Raw genomic sequence first — 24,134 nt, 5'->3', positions numbered from 1 at the left:
GAAAGTTCAGAACTGAAACGTATTTTGAAGCTGTCACTGCTGAAAATGAATGCTGAACCATAAATCTGGATATGCAAAATACTCTCTTAGGTTCATTACTATTTGTTTTTCAAGGAGAAATCATACCCTTGGACAAAAAAACCGCCACTTCTTTTAATTGAAGAAATAAAATTTCAAATGACAAAGTCATTAAAGTTCACTATTACAGTATTATATTATTCATATGGTGTTATTGTATGAGTGGGTCAAATACAAAATCAGAGTTAATCACTACTGAATGGGAAATGGGACGGAGAGAGGCACACAGTACAAAAAACCGACACAAAAACCCAGATAGATGAATCCAATAATCATGTACAGCTAGACTTCCCATCAATTTTATGAGACTTTGGGTATCTGATTAGTAGGAGTAAAGGGAGGGTAGAGCAAGTGCATTTCTAGAAGAGCCTCCATGCAGCACACACTACATACATGACTAAAAACCCAGTAATAAGTTACAGGTTATCAGGAGTTAGAGCACTGTTGCTTACCAATTCATGTAAAAAGGTGTGTTGATGTTGTGACTACCAAAGTAATTTCCATTTTTAACTAGCTTAGTAACATTCTGTCACTAAATTTTTGAAAATACATTAAGAAACTAACCCAGTTTTCTACATCTTCTATTACAAGGTTTAAAATTTGTGATTTAGAGAGTATTGTTTTAAAAAGTATACACTGTAATTTTTCTTTCCTTTTAATGGGGCTAGACACAGAATATTATGTCACTGTAAAATTATTATCTGGAACTATTTCAAGGAAAAAAAATCAACCTATAATATTGAAATGAAAGTAAAATGAGATATTATTTTGTTTGGTAGCTGAATTATTTGAAAAATAATTTTGAGATGTCACTTTGGTTTGTAGTATAATGGAGAAAGAAATAGAAAAAACAGGCTAAGTCAGCCCTAATTATTTTATTTCACTCAGAAATGAAAGTTTGTTTTAATTTTGAAGTAATTAGTCATCTTAAAAAAAAGTTCAAACCCAGTAATTTAATTTGAAAATTAAAATGTTCAAAATTAACATACACATTTTCAAATCCAATAAATACTTTTAGGATAAGCATCCTAATAACTGCAGAAATAAAAAGCTGCCTTTAAAATAAATTGAAAGTAATGGAAAAACTTTTTAATTATTTCCTGTAGGTTTCTACTTCTGCATATTTATAAACTTTGTTAATGAATTATCATAGTACCCAAATGTAATTCTGGAACCTGAACTAGCTGTTATTAACTACACACTTTGATAGTTTAAGTGAAATTAAGCTATCTGCAAGGCTTACTTTTTGACCGAAAAAACAGAATGCTTTCAAAAAACATAACAATAAATTAACAATAAATATACTATTTACATTATTGCAGAGCAGATTGATTGAAATTGATGGTCTAATTTTAATCAAATAAATATCTAGATTTCAAACTATCTAGAAAGATAGTTATCTATTAACAGAGCAATAGCATAACTATGTTGAAATACTGTTTTTATTTAAATCACACATCATTAGAAAAGTTAGCAATGTGCCCCAGTCTCCACTTACTTTTAAACCTTTCTCTCTCCCTTCCCTTAGAAAAGTCAAGCCTATCTATCCAAGAGAAACAATTGACATCCAAGGATTGTTTTTCCACTCAACAGCTCTAAGCTGCTTTTCATTGTTTGAAGGAATTATTGAAGAGACTCAACACAGAATTTCAATCAGATGCACAGTTTCTGGTTCATTGATTGGCTGATTCTTCTTTAGGTGAAGAAAGGTAACAAAAGTCCTTTTTAAATCTAGTGTTCTCAGAGAGGTTGCATTTGTGCTTTCTTTAAGCTACTCTTGATGCTGTGGTGTCAGCGAATTTCTACCCACCCACACACTCTGCTGTCCTGGACTGCAAACAAGTTTCTCTCAGCTGTTCTTCAGACAAAGTCTGAAGTGTTCAACCTTCCTGGAAGTAAAGTTTAGCAGAGATGGAGTCTTGCAAATGTCTCAGGATCCCTAACTATGAGAGGTCAGACTGTCTCCAAAACTGATTCACTCTGTGAAAATGATCAATGATACAAATCTAACTTTGCAAGTGTTAGCTCCTTTGACCTCAGTAAATTTTGATCCTTTAGTTCTTACACATTTCAGTTCTGATCTTGTTTATTTGGTTCCTCCTAAGATACTTAAGCTGATGGATAAAGATTAAATCAATCTATGGTCTTCTTTTAGCTTGCAATCTCAGAGAACCTTAATATATATATAAATAAAATAAATGTTTCAGCTTCCTATTTTTTTATCCTGAGTGCTTTGTATCTAATGTAGATTTGAAATAACTTCTTAATTGAGTAATTTCTTCTCCCTGAACACATTACCAGAAGTGAAAACAGGAGCAAAGTTCTGGCACCATCATAATGCTAAATCTCTCCCACATACTGTGGGGACTAATGCTAGACAACTGCCAGGCATTTAAAACAGGCAGCCCTGTTCCTATTCTGTTATTATTGCTTCTTTCCCCTTCTGGAGTTTCTAGAGCAAAACCACAAGAATACTTTATGTTGGCATTACTGTCACAGTGTAAGTAAGCACTCATTACATTTATGACTCCACAAACAGAAGAGACATTTGATACTGAGCACCATGTTACAGCTGTGAGTTTGAAAATATAACAATTTTAGCAAAGAGAAAAAAATTGCTAAAGTATATTCAGCTGAATAAAAAATACAATCTGTGTAGCCAGCCAAGTTAGAAAATATTCAAATTATGCTAGAATACTTTTTAAGCAAGTTTAATGAATGCTGACATAATTCACTCAAATTTTGATACAATGTTAACAGTATTTCCAGGGTCTTCAGCCTGAAGCACAAACCTTGTCATTTAATAGACACCCGTGGGACTCTACTGTGTCAACTCAAAACAGAGCAGTCTCCAGGGAATCTCTGCATGGACTCCAGCTTGTAATGGGACTGAAGAACTGGGAATCTGACTGTGCCGAATTGGACCTCATCTCACATACTTTCAGGAGATATGAAGAAGTCACTCATCACTGTGTAGGTGTGATCTAAAATCCACTGGAGTTAAGCAGTTCTATTTTGGCAGTGTTTACTGACTTTAGCTCTGTTGTACTGTGTCTGGGTTTAGCTGGGATAAAGTTGATTTTCTTTCTACTAGCTGCTACAGTGATATATTTGGATTTAGGATGAGAATAATGTTGATAACACACTAATGTTTCAGTTTTTGCTAAGCACTGTTTACACTAAGTCAAAGACTTCTCAGTGTCTCACACCATCCTACCAGTAAGTTGGCTGGAGGGCACAAGAAGCAGGGAGCAGACACAGTTGGGACAGCTGCACCAAACTGGCCAAAGGGGTATTCTTTACCATATGGTGTCACACTCAGTATTTAAACTAGGAGGAAAATTGGCTGGGAGCTGCTGCTCCAGAACTGGCTGGGCATCTGTTGGTGGGTGGGGAGAAATTCCATTGTGTATAATCTTTTTTGTGTATTTGAATTATATTATTATTATTATTATTATTATTATTATTATTATTATTATTATTGTTATTATTATTATTATTATCCTTTCTTTTTTTGTCTTATTAATTTATCTGCATGTCAACCCATCCTTTTTTACCCCCACAACTCTCTCCCCTATCTGTATGAGGCAGAGAGTAGTGAGAAAGCTTCTGTGTGGTGTTAACTGCCTGTCACATTAAACTATGTCCTTTTTACAAACCAACATCAGGTTTGAAGGTTTGAGATAACAACAGAGTGGACTAGAGTGTATTAAAACAATTTTTTTATATGCATTAATTATATTAGTTTCGTAGTCACTGGTAACAATGTTGATTTATTTGCTCTCAGAGCTTTTGCACGTGTTCTTAGTTGTGTCATGTAACACATTTGTAGTATGTGTTCCCTGTTGCATTGTTCATCATCTCTGGGGGGGGGCTGGGTTTAGGTTATCATGTTGTTGTACTTTGTAACACTGACTTATGAGATGATAAAACTGTTGGTCGTGACACTAATCTCATATTTGTACTCAGTATTGCCATCAACTCTGTACTTCAGGAGCCATCTATTGGGAACTATTAATAATTACACCTTTTACCTTTTCTCCTCAGAGAGCTAATCTATGGGGGAGATACCTTATCCATCTTCTCCTCCAAAATTAAAATAGTTCTTGAGGATTTCAAATATTGATAGGATTTTGAAACTATCATGTTCCTATTTCTATGGCTCCTGAATGTGCTTCTGGTCTTGTTTAAGGTGCAAGCAACTATATAAGAATAACATCCAGAGATCTACCCTGAGCCTGGATAGCTATGAGTGGCAGGGTGTGTGAGGTAGTATGGGCAAGAGCCTAGAACAGTTCCAGCCTTTTGGAATTGCCCTTGAATAAGTGCAGAATCTGAAAAACTACATAAATATTTGAAAAAATATACTGTCCGTTTGCAAATCCAGAGACACAAATCACCACAATGCGCTGAGGCCTGGCCCAGGCCTACTGAGTGCTGTTCTATTTAGTAACTTCAAGGGCAAGGGGAGCACAATGAACACAATGACAAAACAACATGTGGCTATTCCAACCCTGGTGACAGGAAGCAGGTTATTCCAACCTCAGTGATAGGCATCGTCGCTATGCAAATCCCAGGGAGAGGCACTGCAGATGAACCAAAGACCAATCCATGCCAGTATCAGTCCTCCCTTGTGGAGGTCCTGAAGGTTGAAGAATGGCTGCCAATCACTACCACAACAGTGCTGTGACAGCAGCAGCACACCAAGATTTCCTGATTCTCATCCATATGATGCCTCCTGAACTGGAGATCTAAGGAGTGATCAGCAAGGCTCGCTCACCTTTCAACAGTCCCATATGATCAGTGCAAAAGGCCAACGGAGAGTGGAGACTAATGGTAGACTACTGTGGCCTGGATGAAGTCACACCACCTGCAAGCGCTGCTGTTTTGGACATGCTGGAACTTAAATACAAACTGCAGTCAAAGGAAGCCAAGCAATAAGCCAAAAATGATATTTCTAATGCAGTTTTGTCTGTTCCTTGGGCAGCAGGAGGATGCTGTTAGCTTCCATTTGGAAGGAAATCCAGAAGACCTGGAACTGACTGTCCAGGGGTGGAAGCACAGCCCTACCATCAAACATGGACTGATCCAGACTGCAACAGTGTGAAGCTATATGCTGTCATTGTGTGTGACAATACAACAGAAGTTTTTGAGAAAGGGAAGAAAATAGACCAAATCCTTCTGAAAGCCAGTTTTTCCGTAAAATAAAGTAAGGTCAAGGGACCCGAACAAGACATTCAGTTTTTAGGAATAAAAGAGCAAGATAGAAATTGTCAAATTCCAATGGTTGTGATCAACAAAATAACAGCAATGTCTAAACCAATTAGCAAAAAATTACACATTGTGTAATTTTTTAATTTTTCTTTGACATTGTGGGTTTTTGTAGAATGTACATTCCAGATTACAGCCTGATTGTCAGCCCTCCCCATCAAGCAACACAGAAAAATTATTTCAAATAGGTTTCTGATTTATGACAAGCCATTGAACAAATCAAACAGGAGATAGTCCATGCAGTACATCTCAGGCCACTCTAGAGATTCAAGCACATGCTCTACACTGCTGCTAGGGAGAAAGGCCTTGCCTGGAGGCTCTTGCAGAAAGCACCAGAAAAGACTAGAGTTCAACCTCCAGGTTTTTGATGTCTGGTGTACAGAGCATCTGAAGCCCACTATACTCCAGTTGAAAAAGTGATACTGGCATCTTTTGAAGGGGTTTGAGCTGTTGTGGAAGTCACTGGTACTGAAGTATAGCTTCTTCTGGCATCCCATTTGCTGGTGCTAGCCTGGGCGTTCAGCAGGAGGATCTCCTCTATACATCATGCAACTCATTCTGCATGGAGTAAGTGGGTCACACTGAACTCACAATGGGCTCAAACAGGAAACCCAAGTCACACAGGAATTTTGGAAGTGATCATGGATTGAATAAAGAGAAAACTAAGGTTTCAGAATATTGCCAGAGAAGGACACACTATACAAAGACCTACGAGAAAAAGGGAAACAATATACCCTTTTCACTGATGGATTCTTTAGTAATATAGGAGAATCATTCAAGGTGGAATGCTGCTATGCAGAGCCCCGCACAACAAGTCACAGGAACTGCTGAAAGTGAAGGTGAATTGAGTCAGTTTGCAGAGGAGAAAGTTATCCAACTGGCTTTAGATTCTATAATAGCTGAATGAAAAAAATGGCCAATACTTTACTTCCATAGTGTCTCAAGGATGGTTGCCAATGCCTTGTGGATGTGGCCGCAGCAATGGAAGAAGACAAGCTGGCAGCAAAGAGGTAAAGCCACCTGGGCTGTTGAACTGTGGCATGATTTTAGCATCTGGGTGGAGAGAACCTCATAGACCGTCACATGCAATACATCTAATTTGCAATTTGCACTGGGACGGTGATACACAATCACCTATTTTTCCCCCAGTGAATGTTTTATTTTATTAATTTCTTTTAAAAATGCTATTTACAAAATAGCCTATTAATTTAAAAACTAAGTCAAGTTATCTTAAAGTTAATATTTTAAAATGCATATCCAGCATAGAACAAGAGACACAGAATGGTTATTGATATGGAGAAAATATTTAACAGACAATATCAATATTCTTCCCTCTAGTTTTATTAGCATAGTGGTTTTGTAGAAAGGGAAATCCAATACTATTTGAAAAATGGCATGACATGTTGAAATTTTAAATAGAAATTAAAGCAGTTTTTCAAGCAGAGTCTGAAATGTTTTCCTAATTTCCTCTTTTGTTGCATTTTCCATCTTCTGCAAGGTTGTGCAAACAATCGTGCAACTACAAACTCTGATCTCCAATGGTTTATCTCTAAAATCCATTCAGAATGACTGTGTTCTCATGCATAAAAGTTTGAAAGATTAGGGACAGAAACTCTGATTTTCAAATTCAATGTTTATGCTTTATAAGAATTCTTTGGCTTCATAAATTTCCAAAGAACAATGTGACCATGTGCTTCAGTTACAAAGGAGGAACTCTTTATGGCCTCCAGGGTCATGAGCTAGATTGAGTCTGTAACTGATGGAGGTGTCAATAAATATATAATCCTCTAAGCACAGCCAGGCTTGGAGCACTCTGCTGTACCCAGGAAGAAAAGGGAAATGATTTTAAGACTTAGTTTTCCTTTAGTTCACTTAATGGCATCTTTAAAATTAGACACTTCCTGCTTGAAAAAAATCCATGACAGATATCTAAATTAAAGGAATCACCAAAAGTCTGTACTAACTAGAAAACAGAGAGGGTCATTAATATTGCTTGTTTTTTTCTTTGAAATAAAGGCACAGATAATCCTCATGCGATTTTTTTAAGATTCTAGTCTTTTATACATCAAAGTTGTGTTGTAGTTTTATGTTATCATTCTGATGCAAATTAATTAATCTGATACAGTGATTTTTCTCTTACCTATGAGAAATGAGAAATTTCCAGACGTGCCTGTAAAAAAAGTATTTTGAAAAATTTATCAGTCTGTGCTTCTTAGTGATGGAGTGAAATGACTTCATTAACTTTCTTGCCAATATGCCAAGTCTCAGTCTAACTATTTAGTTCTTTCAGGATATCTTTTTCTTTCAGTTATCAAATACAACTAAGTATTTTCAACTGCTAGCTTCATTGTTCTTCTGGCATACTGCTCTGCGAATTTAAAAATGGCAACAAATGTGCAAGCCTATTAAGTCAGAGTTCCCAAGAATGCCAGATAAATGGAAACCTAAACATCAGACAGAGCAAGAATCAGGTAATTTGTTAGCTCAAAATAGCAACTAATTTTCAGTTAGCTGCAAGTTTGTCATAACTACAGAATATGATCCAGATACTAAGATGGAAACCCTGTAGGCAGATTTGGTAAGTATATGTAGAAGCATGGATTTAGTTTTTAATGACTGGTTTGGCACTACAACATTCACTCACTCATCATAAACTAAATCCAAATAATTACTTTAAGTATAAGTTGTAGAATTAATGGGAATATTTTAGCTTTAAAATTTGTATTCACTAGTAATATTCTCTGTAAACATAAAAGATCAAAGAAAAACTTGTTATAAATTATGTAGGACAATCGCTTCCATTGAGAATTGAAGATAACCTAATCTTATTTAACTTTTCATCTCATTCAGGTCATTTACTTTAAGTCAAAGTAATTTTCTAGGAGTTTGAAATTAAATGTAAACCTGTTTTTATTAGAGATATTTTACTAGGATAGGAATTATGACCATAAACCTTGATTTGTTTCCTTCCTTGTACCATATGTAACTTTGATTTTCTTGGGCAAATTCTCATTAAATGGCAAATATACTTCAAATGTCACATCATGAACATTTTCTGGACTTGATTCAGCCTTCTATTCTTTCATTTAAGTGTAATTGTATCCTTATTTCTTCCAACAGGAAAGTTCAAATCTTCAATAATCCAGACTAATTAAAAACAGTTTCAGAAAGTGGTTACACCAAGGCTGGAAGAATAATAAATGTCATTCTGTGTCTTCCAGATGTAAATAGTCTATGTTTTGTTAGGTCTCTGACAAATACTTTCAAAATAATATGTACAAATGTCTAGGATACTTTAGGGAGCCCTAGGTAGACCTAGATACCTAAAAACAACAATCTACGACTACCTCTACGTACACTACATAGGTCAGGACATCTAGCTGATAATGCTTCTCTCATTTATACCCCATTTCCATTTGTTACAGGAGCTAGCTTTATATTGACATCAACCTTTCAGAAGAAATGAAAGGTATTAAAAATTAAAGACTACAGAATATGCTTTTGGCATATTTTTTTTCTTTTCCTTTCATTTTCTTTTCCCCTTTCTTTTCTGCATTCCCTTCCTGCTTCAGTATTCAAAAACAACAGATATACTCTAGGCATCCACATGCTAACATGTGTATTTTGGTCCTGACAGGTTACTCAGAAGCCTAGGAAAGTATTCATGAAGCAGATACTAGTGAAGAGAGCTAGATTATTGGTTTTTGTCCATTGATTCTAAACTGGTACTGCTGTAGGAAACCTCTTTCAAGACAGTTACTGAATACTCAGGTCTCAGACCCTGGATGATGTCATTGGGAATTACGACTGAGAAGAATTTCCACATTTGTTAGATTGGAAAGAGGCTACTTTGAGCCTATGGGAAAGGGCTTTGTTTGTAGGGCAGAGACAGCAGGAGTGGTGGGAGGTTATGGAAAGTCAGGAAAGGGCAGAGAGAAAAAAGAACAATGGCAGAAGGGTGTGAGTCTGCCCAGTTTCTTTGTCAGGTGTTCACCAGCTCTGCTGCCCAAGACATCACAGAAGCAGCCTGAGAGACTACTACAGGTTTAGGGTATCTGTGAGCCACCAGTTCCCTAGCAAAACTTAAAGTACAGGGGAAGATTCTAGGAGACAGAAAAACTAATCATATTTTTCCAATACTTGGAGGAAATCAGAGAAAATCTTCAGGTTAGTGCAGCCTGCATTTTAGATATTCTATTCATTTAATTCTATCATAGAATTACTTGGTTGAGAACAACAAGATAAGCATATCATTAATGCCACTGAACAGGAGAACAAGAACAGCAAAGGTTCTCCAAAGAAACCTAATTTTAGAATGAATATAGAGACATAATGGAAATTTCATATATTCATCAGTCATCAAAATGTAGATATAAAACAGTTGTGAAATTGTTGTTGATTTACAGCAAATTTAGAGAGGCACAGAATCTGAAGAGCTATTTGGCTGGCAGACAGAATGTTTCACCAAGGGCATTTGAAACAAAAATGTATTTTATTACCAAATCTGAAGTACATGTGCAGAAACAATGAACAGAAAGTTTTTGTGTTGTATCTAAATATTTCAAAGCAGTAGAGAGATTTGGTTTGGTTTAGTCTTTGTGCAGGACAAATATCCTTTAAAATAGCTGTTTACAGGCTTCATAAGAAGCTAATCAAGGCAAGGCAATGTATCAAATTCTGCATCCCTCTTCAGAGTGTGCAGAGGGACATACCTACATTTTATTATCTGGTGGAGGCCTGTGGTCTGAAAAATCTACTGTCAAACAGCAGCTGTACACAAAATGAATGAGAAGTCATTTTAAATCATTCACTTTTCCAACTGCATTTTATTATTTCTCTACATAATTTATGGTTTATAAAGTCTATCCACAATAGTATCCCTTTAGTTTAAACAAACTGATCACCGAAAGCCTTGGGAAAGTTCAAGTGCAGTCAATTAGTATCACTGACACTAAAGGTAGCATTACTTTTCTGTCAAGAAAATTGTCCTACTTTTCCTTTTAAGTCTCGTGTGCTTTCAAACTTTCAAATAACTGTAAGTTTACAATCATATGTCAGTTTTTTGCTGCTAAAGGAATACACAAAAACAGACTTCAAAGCCATCTTTGTTCTGCACATGCATATCAAAGAAAACATCTATTTTATTTTGCTGCATCAAAGGCTATTAAGTACTATTTTAACATTTGGGAAATAACACAATTTGACATTTAATGAACTTAATGTTCATCATGTGCCTTCATTAATTCCTTTGCTAGATTTTAACTTTTTGAAGTCACATCAAAAGTTCAGAAATTATATACACTAAAAATCATATATACACATATACACACATATGTATGTATTCATATACTTATATATAAACATGTTTTTATAATGGACCATTTTTATTTAGAAAAATATTAAAGTTTATGATTGTAATTTTGTTAGAATTTTGTAACAGACAGTAATTCTATTAATTATTGGTTTGTTGTTAATTTATACAATCACCTCATAGCTGTTATGGTTTCCTGATTCTTTTCTGCTTTGATGCATTTATGGAAATCTTACGTCTTCTTGAAAAGTTCCAACTCTGAAGTATTTTAAGCTCTTGTTGAGGTTAATCAAAGTCACTTAAAAGCAAACTGTAAAGCTCTTTCACTACATAAAAAATGAAATTTTCTTCATAAATGCATTTTAGAATAGTGACATGGATTTAGAGTCTCAAATAAAGTATGACTCTGATGCTTATCAGTGAAGAGAGAAGTTATACTTGTGAAACTGCCTGTGGTTTTCAGGATAGAAAGTTTTATGTTTTAAAATAAACTTTTCTGCTTGACTGGTCTCTTCTAGTACTATGGAGCATAAGAATTCCCATTTATTTTTTGTTAATTTCTTTGTGCCATGGAATAGCTAAAGTTTGTATCATTTTGGTGTTTGTTTTTGTTGTTTGGTTTTTTCAACAACTTTGCTTACCAGGATATGTGATAATGTAAGATATACAGTTCAATGTTCACACTTGGATATACAAAGTACAGCTAGAACTAATTATTGTTTAAGGCAGTCTCACCAGATGAAAGAAGATCAATTAGCCTGGAACTTATGACCCATTATTGAGTCATTTTATTCTTTGCTAAATAAAGTACAGCGTTAAGCATAGATAATCAATGGCATTATAACCATTCTTGATTTTTTCTGCAGATGTTCCAAAACTTTTATGTATTAAAATAACAAGGATTTTTAAAGAAAGAACAAACAAAGGACAGAAAACAGAACTGGAGAATACTAAGATTATTCATTCAAGTAGAGCTAAGAAAAAACAAATAAATTTGCAAAAGTAATGGTAAATTGAAATTTGTCCAATTTACCCCTGACAAGACCTCAGACTTACCTGATTTTTGTTTCAAAAATTTCTGTAATAAATATTTTGAAAAATGTTCAGCTGAAAGAAAAAGACTTTATCATGCTATGCCTTCATCTACTGTTTCTTTGCTTATTTCTTTGCTTTCTTTGATTGCCATTCCTAAGTCTTCCCTCTTACATCCAGTGTACAGGTTTCAGAGAATGATAGAATGATTTAGGACTGAAATTTAATCCAGAAATTAACTGTGCCAATTCTCTGGTCAAAGCAAGTCTACAGCAGACCAGGTTACTCACAGCCATGGCCAGTCAAATCTGGACACAACATACAAATTTTACAGCATCTGATCATCACTATAATAAAAAAGATAAATATCACAGAATGTTCTGAGTTGGAAGGCACCCACAAGGATCATCAATTTCAGCACTGTGGTGACTGGCCCATATGAGTAACAAGCCTGCGACTTTGGTGTTTGTTATTCACACCATGCTCCAACCAACTATATTCCAGCATTTAATTAGAATTTCCTACATTTCCACTTAAATCCATTTCTTTTGTCCTATCACTGTACACCTCTGTGAGGAGTCTGGCATCAGCTCCTCTGGATCCTCCAGTGAGATACCAATAGGCAGCAACAAAGTCTACTGTGAGCCTTCTTTCCTCAATACTGAACAAATCCAGTTCTCCAACTCGCGCCTATACCCTATGCTCCAGACCTCAGCCATCTTGGTGACTGTTACTGGAGTTAGTCCAAAACATAAATATCCTTCTTGCAGCAGGAGCCCAAAAGCTGAATGCAGTACTCCAGAAAAGGTCTTGCGAATGCCAAGCAGAGGGAGCATGTCCTTGGTCCTGCTGACTACAGTCTTGCCAACACAGCCCAGGATGTATCTGGTCTCCTTGGCTGCAAGAGCATGCTCCCAACATACATTCAACTTGTCTGAGCAGTCAGGGTCAGGAAAGCTAAAGGCCTGGTAGAATTAAATCTGACTGGGGATGTCAAAGGCAACAAGAGAAGCTTCTATATGTACCTCAGTGATAAAAAGGAAGACTAGGGAAAATGTGGGCCCTCTTCAAAACAAAATGGGAGACCTGGATGCCAGGACATGGAAAAGGCTGAGATACTCAAGGACATTTTCATGTCAATCTTCATCAGCACAGTGTTCCAGCCACACTTCCCAAGTCTCAGAAGACAAAGGCAGGTACAGGGAAAATTAAGAACCTTCTGACACAGGAGCAGTACAAGTTTGAGAAAATTTAAGGAACTTGAAGGTGAACAAGTACCTGAGACCTGATGAGATGTGCAACCACGAGTCCTGATGGACCTGGCAGATGAAGTGGCTAAGCCACTACCCATCATACTTGAAGAGTCCTGGTGGTCCAGTGACCCACTGACTCAAAAAGGAGCAATATAATGCCCACTTTTAAAGGTAGAAGCAAAGAAGACCTGGGGAAATACAGGCCAGTCAGTCTCACCTCTGGGCCCAGAAAGATCATAGAATCATAGAATCATTTAGGCTGGAAAAGGTCCCCAGGATAATCAAATCTAGCTGGGCTTTGATCTTTGTTATTTCATTTCTAAATGAGTTGCCAATGTCTGTGTGTCCATTCCATGAAGACTGTTTCTGCTGCCACTACCTGTATATCTCCTTTTCATGTCTGAGCTCAATCAGGAACTCCATGTTTATCCACACTTGCTTTCTGCTTTGCCTCTTTGTGAGGAAGGGACAATTCTCACGCTCTGAAAAGGTATGCTTAAAGATCAGTCAGTTCCCCTGGACCCCTTTGAACTCCGGCACAGTTTCCCATGGGATATGCCACACAGCTACCAGAACAGTCTGAAATGTGCTCTTCTGAAGTCCAGAGAGGTAATTCTGGAATTGTCTTTCTCAATCCTCTCAGGACCTCATATTCCACAGCCTCTGCCATGCAAACTGCCTACTTGTTTGTTTGCAGGCACTGCATGCAGTGCTAAAGAGCAATGAAACTGCTAATAGCAATTGTATTCAGGGGCCTGCCACTTTGTGGTGAGGCATACTCCACCAGATCTCATGAAACTAAAACTTTACCAGAGCATCCCCCAAAAAAAGTCACACACCTTGTGGCCAACCACATGCTCCTGACACCTGCTCTGCCTTTGCAGCCAGTAGAATTGTACACAGGTATCTGCACAAGCACACAAAAAAGCACTGATTGCCACCTCTCACAGGAAAAGATGCTTAACCCTGTCTTTTTAATCAAAACAGGGCTGAAGAAGTTTATTTTAGATTTCATGACAAGAAATAGTTAATAAGATATTCAGGAGCAGGTCAGGGAAAGACAATGGGGTGTGTGTAGGTATCCCTAACTACTAAATTAGAGAAAACCACTATAAGACAAAAAAATGTAATAAAAATGCCTAGTTTTTAGAAATTTTCTCCACTGAAATTCTCATACTTCCTTTTCCTTTCAAACCTACCCACAATATCTAAGTTAGGCAAAAAATAAGAGGAATAAGTAAACTGCCAGTGGGTTAACTTGATAGGTAAAATAAATTCAAAGCCATGAGCCTTCTCTAACTGCTTTGCAGTCCAACTCCTTTGGACTACATGAACTGTGAAGACCCTTTCCAACACACAAGACTCTGTAATTCTAAATATATATTTAGATAGGACAGAAATATATAGTTTACAGACACAATCATATGGCAATTTGAATATTTCTTGTTGATTGCAGGTTTATTAAAACTATTTTTAAAGGATTAGATGTTCCTTGTGCCGTCAATTACATTAATATTGAATTTATTTTCATAGCAATTATATTCTCCATATACCTAATTTACAGCTATTATATGTGGTTTCATTATCACTGCTTGTCACTACCAAATGCAGCTGAATTAATGTCTATAGGATTAAGGTCCAAAGGATGCATTTGTATTAACTAACTAAATAAAGGTGTGGTGCAAAATCACTGGAGTAAAAAAGTTGGCAGGCCTTAACTGAACAGCCCTCTAGAAGAGTTTACGGAGAAAAAAAAATCTTTTGTTACCTTTACTTAGATATGAATTCACAGGAAAATAGAACACATTAGAAGAAGACTTAGAAGTGATGTATTTCTGTGATTTGATTTGTTGTCTTTCAGTGCTATGCACCAGTTCACACTTCTGAATAGACTATCAGATCTGACTGGTCAGCAATGTGCATGGGATTAAGTTAACTCCTGCCTGAAATATACAATAAATTCAAGTATTATTGCAGCATGAGCTGCTAATAGACTATGTTGACTGAAAAACTCTGGAACTCCATATGATTCTGAACCTGTATAATGCTTTAAATCAGCAGTTTCAGCTATGCCTAACCCACCTGACAGCACTCCAGTGAAGCCTGTGTGTATGGCAAAGTAGCTACTCTGCTCTGAAGGAAAAGACATGAATTAGAGTTGGGGGGGGGCGGGGGGGGGGGAGAGGGGAAATCCTTGCTTATTATTCTTGAAGTGTAATGTACCATTTGAATCTGTGAATGTGAACATAGGTCTCTCCATTTCACTCTGTTCATACCTTAGATGAACATATCATACTTAAGACTAAGCCTTAGTACTCTAATATCCCAGAGAGACTCCTGCTGCTGAAGTGATTTGTAAATAATAGATAGTTCTAAAATAGATTAATCTTAGGGTAGCATTCAATAAACATCAACTTTTGCCTCTGTAACCAGAGTTCAAACAATTCTCCCACAATCAGGGATTAAAAAACCTTTTGGTTCTCTATTGGTCAATACTAAGATGAGTATTTTAACCTCTGATGAAATGATTCCATGGTTTATATCTTTATATGAAATATAATTTATTCTTACAACTCCAAGACAGCAATCAATTTCCTATACTTCTAAATATATAAAGAACTCATAGATCTCACTTTCTCAGATTCATACACAATAGCAAAATATTACCTCAAAGCAATTCTTAAAATCACATTGCCTCTAGTATGACACCAGACTACCTTCCAATAATAGTGTAGTCTTTAAAAACTTAACTATACTTTATATAAATTCCAGATACAGTTTGATAATGTGATCTAGGGAATGTAACTGTGTGGTTTCTGTTTTTATATGAGTCTCTTAGAAAACATTTTTACCTGTTTAAAATTGGATTCAATATTTGTTTGTTGCATATGAAAAGACTGGATTAGAGAATGGCTCACCTTAAATTCATAACTGCTTTTTCTCTAGAGACTATAACTTCTTCAAAAAGAAATCAAACTATCTGCCAAACAATAAGCAGCTCATATCAAGTAGAAACTTAATAGCTTGAGACGAATGTATCAGTCACCCAAAGAACAGGTGTATGACGCAAATCTTAAACCAGTCTTAACTCTTGAGCAAACAATTACTACAGTTCAAGAAAATTGTAATGTTCTGTGCAATTTTTACGTGACTAAATACCTTTATAAGCTTATTCTATAAACACAAATAGTTTATTATTCTCTGTACATCATATTGATTTGAAGAAGATACTGTAAATAGGTGTCAGAGACTGAAATGTTATAATTTAAGCCTTAAACATTTTCATGAAGGACCTTTGCCTATTAAAGCAAAACTGTATTACAAAAGCTGCAGAGAAGACCACCATGCTCTGAAGTATTCTTGATGGAGATGAGATAGTGACTCAGGTCTGGGCTGGGGGACAAAAATACACTCACAGAGGGATCAAGCTTAGCGCCTTCAAGATGGAGAGCACAGCCCCAGGGCTTCAGGGCTTTCAGCTGCCAGGCTCCTCAGACCCTCACACCACAGCTTGGGGGACGAGAGGTTTTGGGTATGTGGAGACAAAGCCTCTGGTCTGGTCAGAAGCTCAGTGAACACCCATCCTGTGCTGAGCAGAGCTCAGCTGAGGGGCCCTTCACCCCAGAACAGCACAGGGGGTGACATGGCCCTCAAAGGCCCCCCAGGGGGTCCCCAGACTCTGCACCTGACCACGATGCAACAGATCCACAGTGTGGCAAGGGACAGTGTCAAACCTGGCCCCCTCAGGAGGCACCTGGACATTCCCACGTGGCCCAAAATGTATATTAATCCACTGGAGTCTGTACTTTCTGATGTGGTGCAGCAGCAGGAGAGAGACTCTCACCAGCAGACCAGATGGAGAGGAGAAATGAGATGGCATTGGGACCCTCAGATGGGTGGTTTGCTTCTACCTAATCTCTTTCCCCCTACCCCCATGCACACTTCTTTTTTTTATTTTCCCCTCTTTCTCTTTCTTTCTTTCTTTATCTTTCTTTCCCTTTGCCTCTTTTACCATTAAATGAAATATAGCAATTTTTTTTGGCACCAGCATACAAGTTTGTTTGGTTTTAATAATGTTTCTTGGGTGTATTTTCAACCTTTCTGTGTTCCGATCCATTTTATTCACAGAGGTATAGCGTCCTTTGGTCTTCTATGTTAAACCAGTTCATAACAATAGAAAAGCTGAAATAAAGTACATGAAAGCTGAGAAAAACAAGTGTGATGAGACTGTCTTTACATAATACAGCTATATTTCTATTTATTAACATGTCACCTATAAAAAAAAATTAATACCAAGTAGTAAGAATAGGCAAGAAGAAGAAAGCAGTAGTTTAGGAAGCAGTTAAGTAGATAAGGTACTCAGTCTTACAGTTTGTATAAAGTGGGAGTCTTTATCAACTGCCTTTAGCAATTGGAGAAATGTTAATGGTATTTGACATTTCAGAAAACAAATGTGGAAACATACTTCTCTTCTTTAAAAGGGAAGAAACCAAGTGTTTATATTTGTAGACTTTTTGACTGCAATGATAAAACTAGAATAAACTCCTTTAACTACATGGAGAAACAGAAAGAGATAAGAAGTCATCATGGATTTATCATGAATACATTCTGTCAACCATTTTAATCACCCTGTCTGACATGTTAGGAGACCCTAAAAAGAGAGGAAAAGCAGCAGATGCCATAACTTCCCTTTCCTAGGTCTTTTGATGTGACATTCTGATAAACAAGCTAGAAAAGCATGATGCAGATAAAAGGGGTGTAAACGAGCAGAAAAATTGTACTTGGAAAGTTGTTATAAGTGGTTCCCTGTCAGAATGAAGCACTCTATCAAGAGTTGTTTTGCAAGAGAATGATTTCTTTCTACTCTTACTTTTATGAATGATAGAAAAAAGGGAACATTTATGAAAGTGGCACATGAAATGAAGCCCTGGGGACCACTAGGAAAAAGGACTAGAATAAAGAGTCCAAGACAGATCAGACAGTGGAGTGGCAAGTAAGAAGGAAACACTGCAGAACTCCTGTACAACACACCATGCCTCAGAAAAATAAATGTGACATACAGTGAGGAGTAACCAGCCAGGCAGCAATAGTTCAGAGGCAACCTGGGAATTTCATACATACAAACTGAGCAGAAGTTTAAATGTCATATTGCACAGGAGGGACATCTCATGCTGTTTGCAACATAAAAAGTAATCTTTTTCTCTCACATTAATAAGCCTTGTTTTGAGAGCTGCACTGAGTTTTGTGCATAAGCTGGAGGTAATCAGGGGACAGAAACATGAGTGATCGGAGGCTTAGAAAGACATCGACATTGATAAAAGACTGAATGACTGATGTCTGCTAAGCTTGGGGTGAAGAATGAGGAAATATCATGATGAACTTTCAAGAGAAAGTGAATAAACTGCTTCCAAGCCCACGGAGAGACAAATAGGTTTAACAAAGGAACATAAAAGCACATAATCTCAGAGAAGCTATGATTTTCCAGAGCTATGTAAATCAATCCTAAAAAAACCTTATAATTTTTTCTAATCTGCACTGATGAAGATAGAGTTGATTCTGCCTTAGGTAAGCAAATAATTTGAATAAGCTCTATTTTCCCTCCATTTTCTGTGCCTGGACATCTGAAAACACATCTAATATCTTCATACATGCATAATGGAGAAGGTAAAAAATATGTGCATTACTACTTCCAAGGAGTCTATGAATTCATTCCTTGCTAGTCAGTTGAAACATTCAGTTTATACTGATTAATTGTTTTCATTATGTGGAAAAAACTTGTGGAACTAATGATAATGCTAATTTTTGCATTTGAATGCTTTGAAATGACAATAGCATGGTAATTATGAGCCTCATTACTTTGTGCATTTTATACAAGCCATAGAACATGTACAAAACATTTTTCTGATACAAGTCAGCCAGAAAATAAAGTTACTCCCTGTGCAAACTACATGTTTTGGTCCATTTATGTCTGTCAGCCTGTTTTCACATTATTTGTGACAAATACAGAGTGAGATAACTTGATATAGTTAAAAATGTAAATTCATGTTTAACTCAGCACAAACTAATGAAGAACAACTAGATAACAGTCACACAGATGCTATTGATTAAGTTTTCTCTAATGATCATGGAAGTATCTGAATACGAATTCACAAATATACTCATGGATGAAGTGAATTTCCTTTTTTAGTGACAGGTGTAGTTTCCAAATATTTTCTTCTAGGACTACTAGATATGTGTCCAGACAGGGTTAAAAAAAATGTATCTAAAATGAATCTAAAAAATGGTATCAGATTATCAGAACAGACCACTATGTTGTTCATTTAAAGAGAAAAAAACAAAGCAATAAATAGTGTTTCTTGACATTAAAAGAACTAGTTTCATCTATTGTCACAATTTTTACGGCCCTCAGGTTCCCCTGGAGATCATGCATGCTTGCTTACTGTGCCAAGTCCTGCTTCACTTGGCAGATATGGTAACAACCTGAGGAGTTGCATGAAAAGATCTATTAACTGTTTTATTCAGTCTCTGGGTATTCAGGATACAAACAACATTTTAAGCATAACATGAAGAATGAAATGTATCCCTCTATTTTCTCTTTCACTGCAGCCTAAAACATTTAACCTCTTCTTATTTCACAGAATAAAGTTGTGACAAATCAGTAGGTAATCCTGGTTGCTAAAGTAGTTTTATTTTTGATAAAAATGCCTGAATTACTTTGTGATTTAAAATCCCTGATCTCCTATACAAGAATCTATCTCATAATTTTGAAGTAGTCACTGTATACAGTTTTTTAAATGCTTTAAAATTCCACTTTTATTATTTCATTAATAGCAAAGGAACATAGTAAAATAAAAAATTTATCATGATACCAACTGGGATTATATTTGCGTATTTATTGATAAAAGAAAAGTCATGAAGTACAGGCTTGTACTGTCAAGAACATTTGTGAATGGGTTGTACACAACAGCTGGCATACATGTCTACAAATGCTGTATGTGTTACTCTTTTATTGACAGTGTAAGAATTATGCTTTTTCTGGCTCTTAATAACAAATGTGAAGGATATATATCCTTCAGCACACTACTAATGACTTCATTCTTTAAATAGTGTGCCTGCCAGATGACATAATGCTGACTCTATCAATCAATAGCATTTTACTAGCAGATCTGCCAGCTATGTTCTTAAAAGCCATTGGAGAGTAGCTTTTGCCCCTGCCATACTGCAGCACTGGTTTTTATCAGCTTATGCTGATCAAAAGCAAGCATCTGATATACTGCAGCAATCATATCAGAACAGTACCTATTTCTGAAGTCATTAGAAGAGTTGTGCATGCTTGTAACCTAATTTCAGACTTGGACAGTATGTCCTGTGTTGGATTTTCTTTTTCCACAAATGCAATTTGATGTGCTTTAAAAACTAACACATTCTCCAATATATTTGTCAAGTTAGTCCTTGATTAGAAAAGTTTGATATTTATTGTAGAGCACAAAGTATAGAAATATCAGAAAATAAGGAAATGTGGAGCCATGAAAGCAGCTGGAATGAATCTCAGGTTCTAGTTCTCTGGTTCTGCTGCAATCACACTCTGAAATTATTGAAAAGCAAGATTTAAAATGAGTTAGCATTTTGAGAGGTTTTTCCTTTTTCTTCCTTGCCTTCCCCTAGCAAGACAGAATGACTTGAAAGATTCAGCATGAGGGAAAATATTGAATTACAGCTTTATTTACCCTATTTCTCTGGAATATCCCCCTTCACACTCACTTGCATAAATGGAAAGTGGTTGAACAGGATTGTTCTCTCTCAGAAGTGAGATTATTGCTGCTGAAAAGTCATATCACCTTCTGTAAAAACTGAGGTCTTTCAAGCTTTATAGACTAACCCCATCATGACAAGCCCTTTAAAAGTAGATTTTGCTCTTCTCTAAAGGCTGTCACCCTAATCAGCTATTTATTTTGGAAGTGCCCTGAGTTTGATCTGTGTGCAGAAAAGTTTATTGAGATCATTACAACGGTCATTACCATTCTGACGACAGCCATCACCCTTTCAGCTCTTAAAGGGGACTTATATAATAATAGTGCTTTTTAAACTGACAGTGTTGGGATAAAGTGGGAACAGATTTAAGCTAAAAGAGGAGAGCTTTAGCTTAGATTTGAGGAAGAAATTCCTTAGTCAGAGGGCAGTGAAGCACTTGAACATGTTGCCCAGAGAATTTCAGTCATAGCAATGGTGAGCATGGGAATCTCTGCAATTACTATCACTGTTAAATCAAGTCAGTAAGAACAAGATATTTTGCTTTTGTTAGAAGGATAATCACCTGTGAATGATGAACCAACATAAATATTAAGTTATAAATAATTAAAATTAAGTAAAAATTTCATATAATTTAATGGCCTATATTGACACTGTGCCCCTCCAATATATAATAGACTAGAATATTTTCTTTCTGATTCATCATGGGAAAGCACATCCAGAAACTCAGTGCCACTGGAAAAAAAAATAAATTAAAAAAACCTAAAAAAAACCAAAAACCAAACAACAAAAAAAAGAGAAAAACCCCAAAAAACAAAAAAAAGAAACTAAGGGTTTTTAAATCTTTAAGCATAAAATATTTTCTCTTGCACTGCTTAGCCTCCAAAATTCTTCAACTCTTATACTATGCCAATAAAATTGTCTTATTGGATAGCTGATATTGAATACAAATCCTTCCTAATGGGAAAAATGCCATCATCTCTACTATAAAGAAATAGATTTTGCAAGATGCTAAGATATTATTACTTCAGTACTTCATAATACTATTAAAAGTCTACATGTCATCATTTACACCACTTCTCAAAATCAAATACATTTCAAAACAACAAACTTATATACTCTTATGAATTAATATCATGAATAAAAGTTTGCTTTGGTGAGGTAGCTGATTAAAAGAGAAAGAAATAAACATATTTTTAAATTTCACTCCAAGTGTCTCTTAAATATTCTTAATTATCTTTGTCCAGCAGCTGGGATACCAGGGTTACCAGTCATTGCAAAAATAGTGAAACAGTTCCCAGGGAGCTGATTAACCTTAGAATAGTAGTCAAATTTAAAGTACAATTACTAGCTACCTCCCTACTATACATATATTCTTGAAACCAAGGCTTGCTTCTTAGTACTATTCTTAAATTTTGTATTGGCTGTAATTAATTTGTAAGGCAGGCAGGGCACCTGTGCTTTGTTCTAGTACCTTAGTAATTGTGAGACTTATCAATCATTACTTTCAAAGTCCATTGAGATACTTGGGTGAAAGGCAGTGTTGTCACAGAAATTTGTATTGCTCATTCTTATTCTCACATAATGTAGACAGAAGAATTAAGGAATTCACCAATGAAATAAATAAAAAAGTACCTGATTATGTCCTTATAGTAAAATTTTGTAGTGTTTTGGTGGCTCGATTCCTTCTTGTTCAGATTTTTTCCATAGTAATTGGAATCCCAGTGTAGAGTGAAGTAATTCTCATGAGTTTACTTAGCAGGATTTGTGTTCACAGCCACATACTGTAGTTTTCATTAAAAGGATAATGACAAAAGTAATATGTAATCTTGAGTTTTGAATATAATAGAGTGTCACAAATCCCATTACTCAAGCAATATCTACCCTTGGTCCCTTAATCAAAATCTCCCATATCATTCTCTTCCTGCAAATCTTCAAAGCACAGCAGCTTGTGACTGTTCTGGGGGAATAGAGTATTCCCTTAGGTAACCAGGTAATTTAAGACCCCTTCATAATCAATTAATTGCTAAATATCTGCTGTTTTGTTGTATGTGTCTCTCTTGAGTCAGAAGCTACCAAGCAGTAAGAGGTCACCAAAAAAGAAAGACAGTAAAGATAGAAAATACAAAACAACACAGATGATGTAAATGTCTTTTGCTTGCCAAATTATGAACCAAAGAACTGTCCAGGAGAATTAGCTAGTGCTGACTAAAAAGTATTCAAAATATTAGCTAGCAGCAGGCAAGTAGACAGAGGAAGGGGAGTTTGTAGGACTCCACTGGTTGTCAGATTCACACTAGTGGTGGTCAAAACCACAAAACATAACCAGAAATTAAAATAAATGCATAATGAAAGAAAACTCCATCTAATGTCTAGAATGCCTATGAGAGAATGAGGCAGTCTTTTACAGGGAATAGATGATACTCCAGTTATGAATCATGAATACTGTCACAATTTTTTGGTTTCAGTAAAATGCCAACATTGAGCTCTGTTAAAGAATTTAAATGAACAATGATGAAATATTTTTAGTTAAGCAGTATATTTAGCATTCTAATACAATAGTAATTTTAATCTGGAATAAGATGTCAATCTAAACATTTAGTTATGTTATCATAAAATATCTTGCCTGCCTTATCCCGCAGCGTTGTATATACAGACAATTTAATAAATGTTTTCTCAAATAGATGTGCAACCTAACCTAAGTAATATGAGTAGTAATGAAAATGAATGTGTGACTTTCAAATATGCTAACCATCAGAGTAAAATAATTCCAGAGAAATATAGTACATATACAACTGGCTAATATACATTAATGATGATAACACTCTATCCTCGCTGCTTGAACTTAAAATAATTGCATATTTACTGAGAAGACCCTTTTAAGCCCTGGTAGTGCTGAGTAACTGGCCAATATTATAGTCTAGTTTTGGTACAGTTTCTAGGGCTGCACAGTAAAAAAGCTTCACTCTGATCTCATTTAAATGTGATACTGTAATCCAGCCATAGTAAAATGCATAAAAGCATGGATGTATGCACATGTAAGTATGAACTGTGTTACGGCCATATATCGGGTCTGACTGAGATAGAGTTAGTTTTTCCTTAGAGGTGCTGTGCTTTGCACAGGTAGCTAGAAGGATGATGACTGTCCCGTCCCGTAAAGGGGGAGTGGGGAGGATTGTTTTCGATAGATTTCTCGGGAAAAAAAAAAATCGCAAACGCGGCAATATTATATCTGAGAAGCGTTTATTGAAAAGGAAGATAAGTGTTCCTACCAACTTATAGAGAGAGAAGGGAGCAAAGAGGAGAGAAGAGAGACAGCGGAGCTGCGCGGAGTCTGCGCGGCTCCCGGGCCGGGCCGGGCGCGATCGCCGAGCAGCGGCGGCTGCGGGTCCCTCCTGCGGCCACAAAATCACCCCGGGCTGGGGCCCTGCCTCCGCTGG

General features: G+C 36.3%; 2 long non-coding RNA genes across 3 annotated transcripts in view; one reads left to right on the top strand and one right to left on the bottom strand.

Annotated features, from left to right (window-relative positions):
• The window catches only part of LOC135299416 (uncharacterized), a 47,513-nt gene extending 42,369 nt beyond the window's left edge, over positions 1 to 5,144 (bottom strand). Inside the window, exon 1 of the long non-coding RNA XR_010361400.1 lies at positions 4,859 to 5,144. This is a non-coding gene — a long non-coding RNA (uncharacterized LOC135299416). The remainder of the gene's footprint in view (positions 1 to 4,858) is intronic.
• Positions 3,937 to 15,086, top strand: LOC135299415 (uncharacterized). 2 transcript variants are annotated; one of them, XR_010361398.1, is made up of 3 exons: positions 3,937 to 6,359; positions 7,658 to 7,820; positions 8,470 to 15,086. It is a non-coding gene; the product is annotated as an uncharacterized LOC135299415 (long non-coding RNA). The 2 variants fall into 2 exon arrangements; XR_010361399.1 differs by having other exon boundaries at positions 7,640 to 7,820.
• The last annotated feature ends 9,048 nt before the right edge of the window (positions 15,087 to 24,134 follow it).

Source organism: Passer domesticus, chromosome 4 (assembly GCF_036417665.1).
Source record: "Passer domesticus isolate bPasDom1 chromosome 4, bPasDom1.hap1, whole genome shotgun sequence".
Taxonomy (NCBI): Eukaryota; Metazoa; Chordata; class Aves; order Passeriformes; family Passeridae; genus Passer; species Passer domesticus.
The sequence above is the reverse complement of the archived record's forward strand: the minus strand, read 5'-3'. Positions and strand labels throughout refer to the sequence as shown.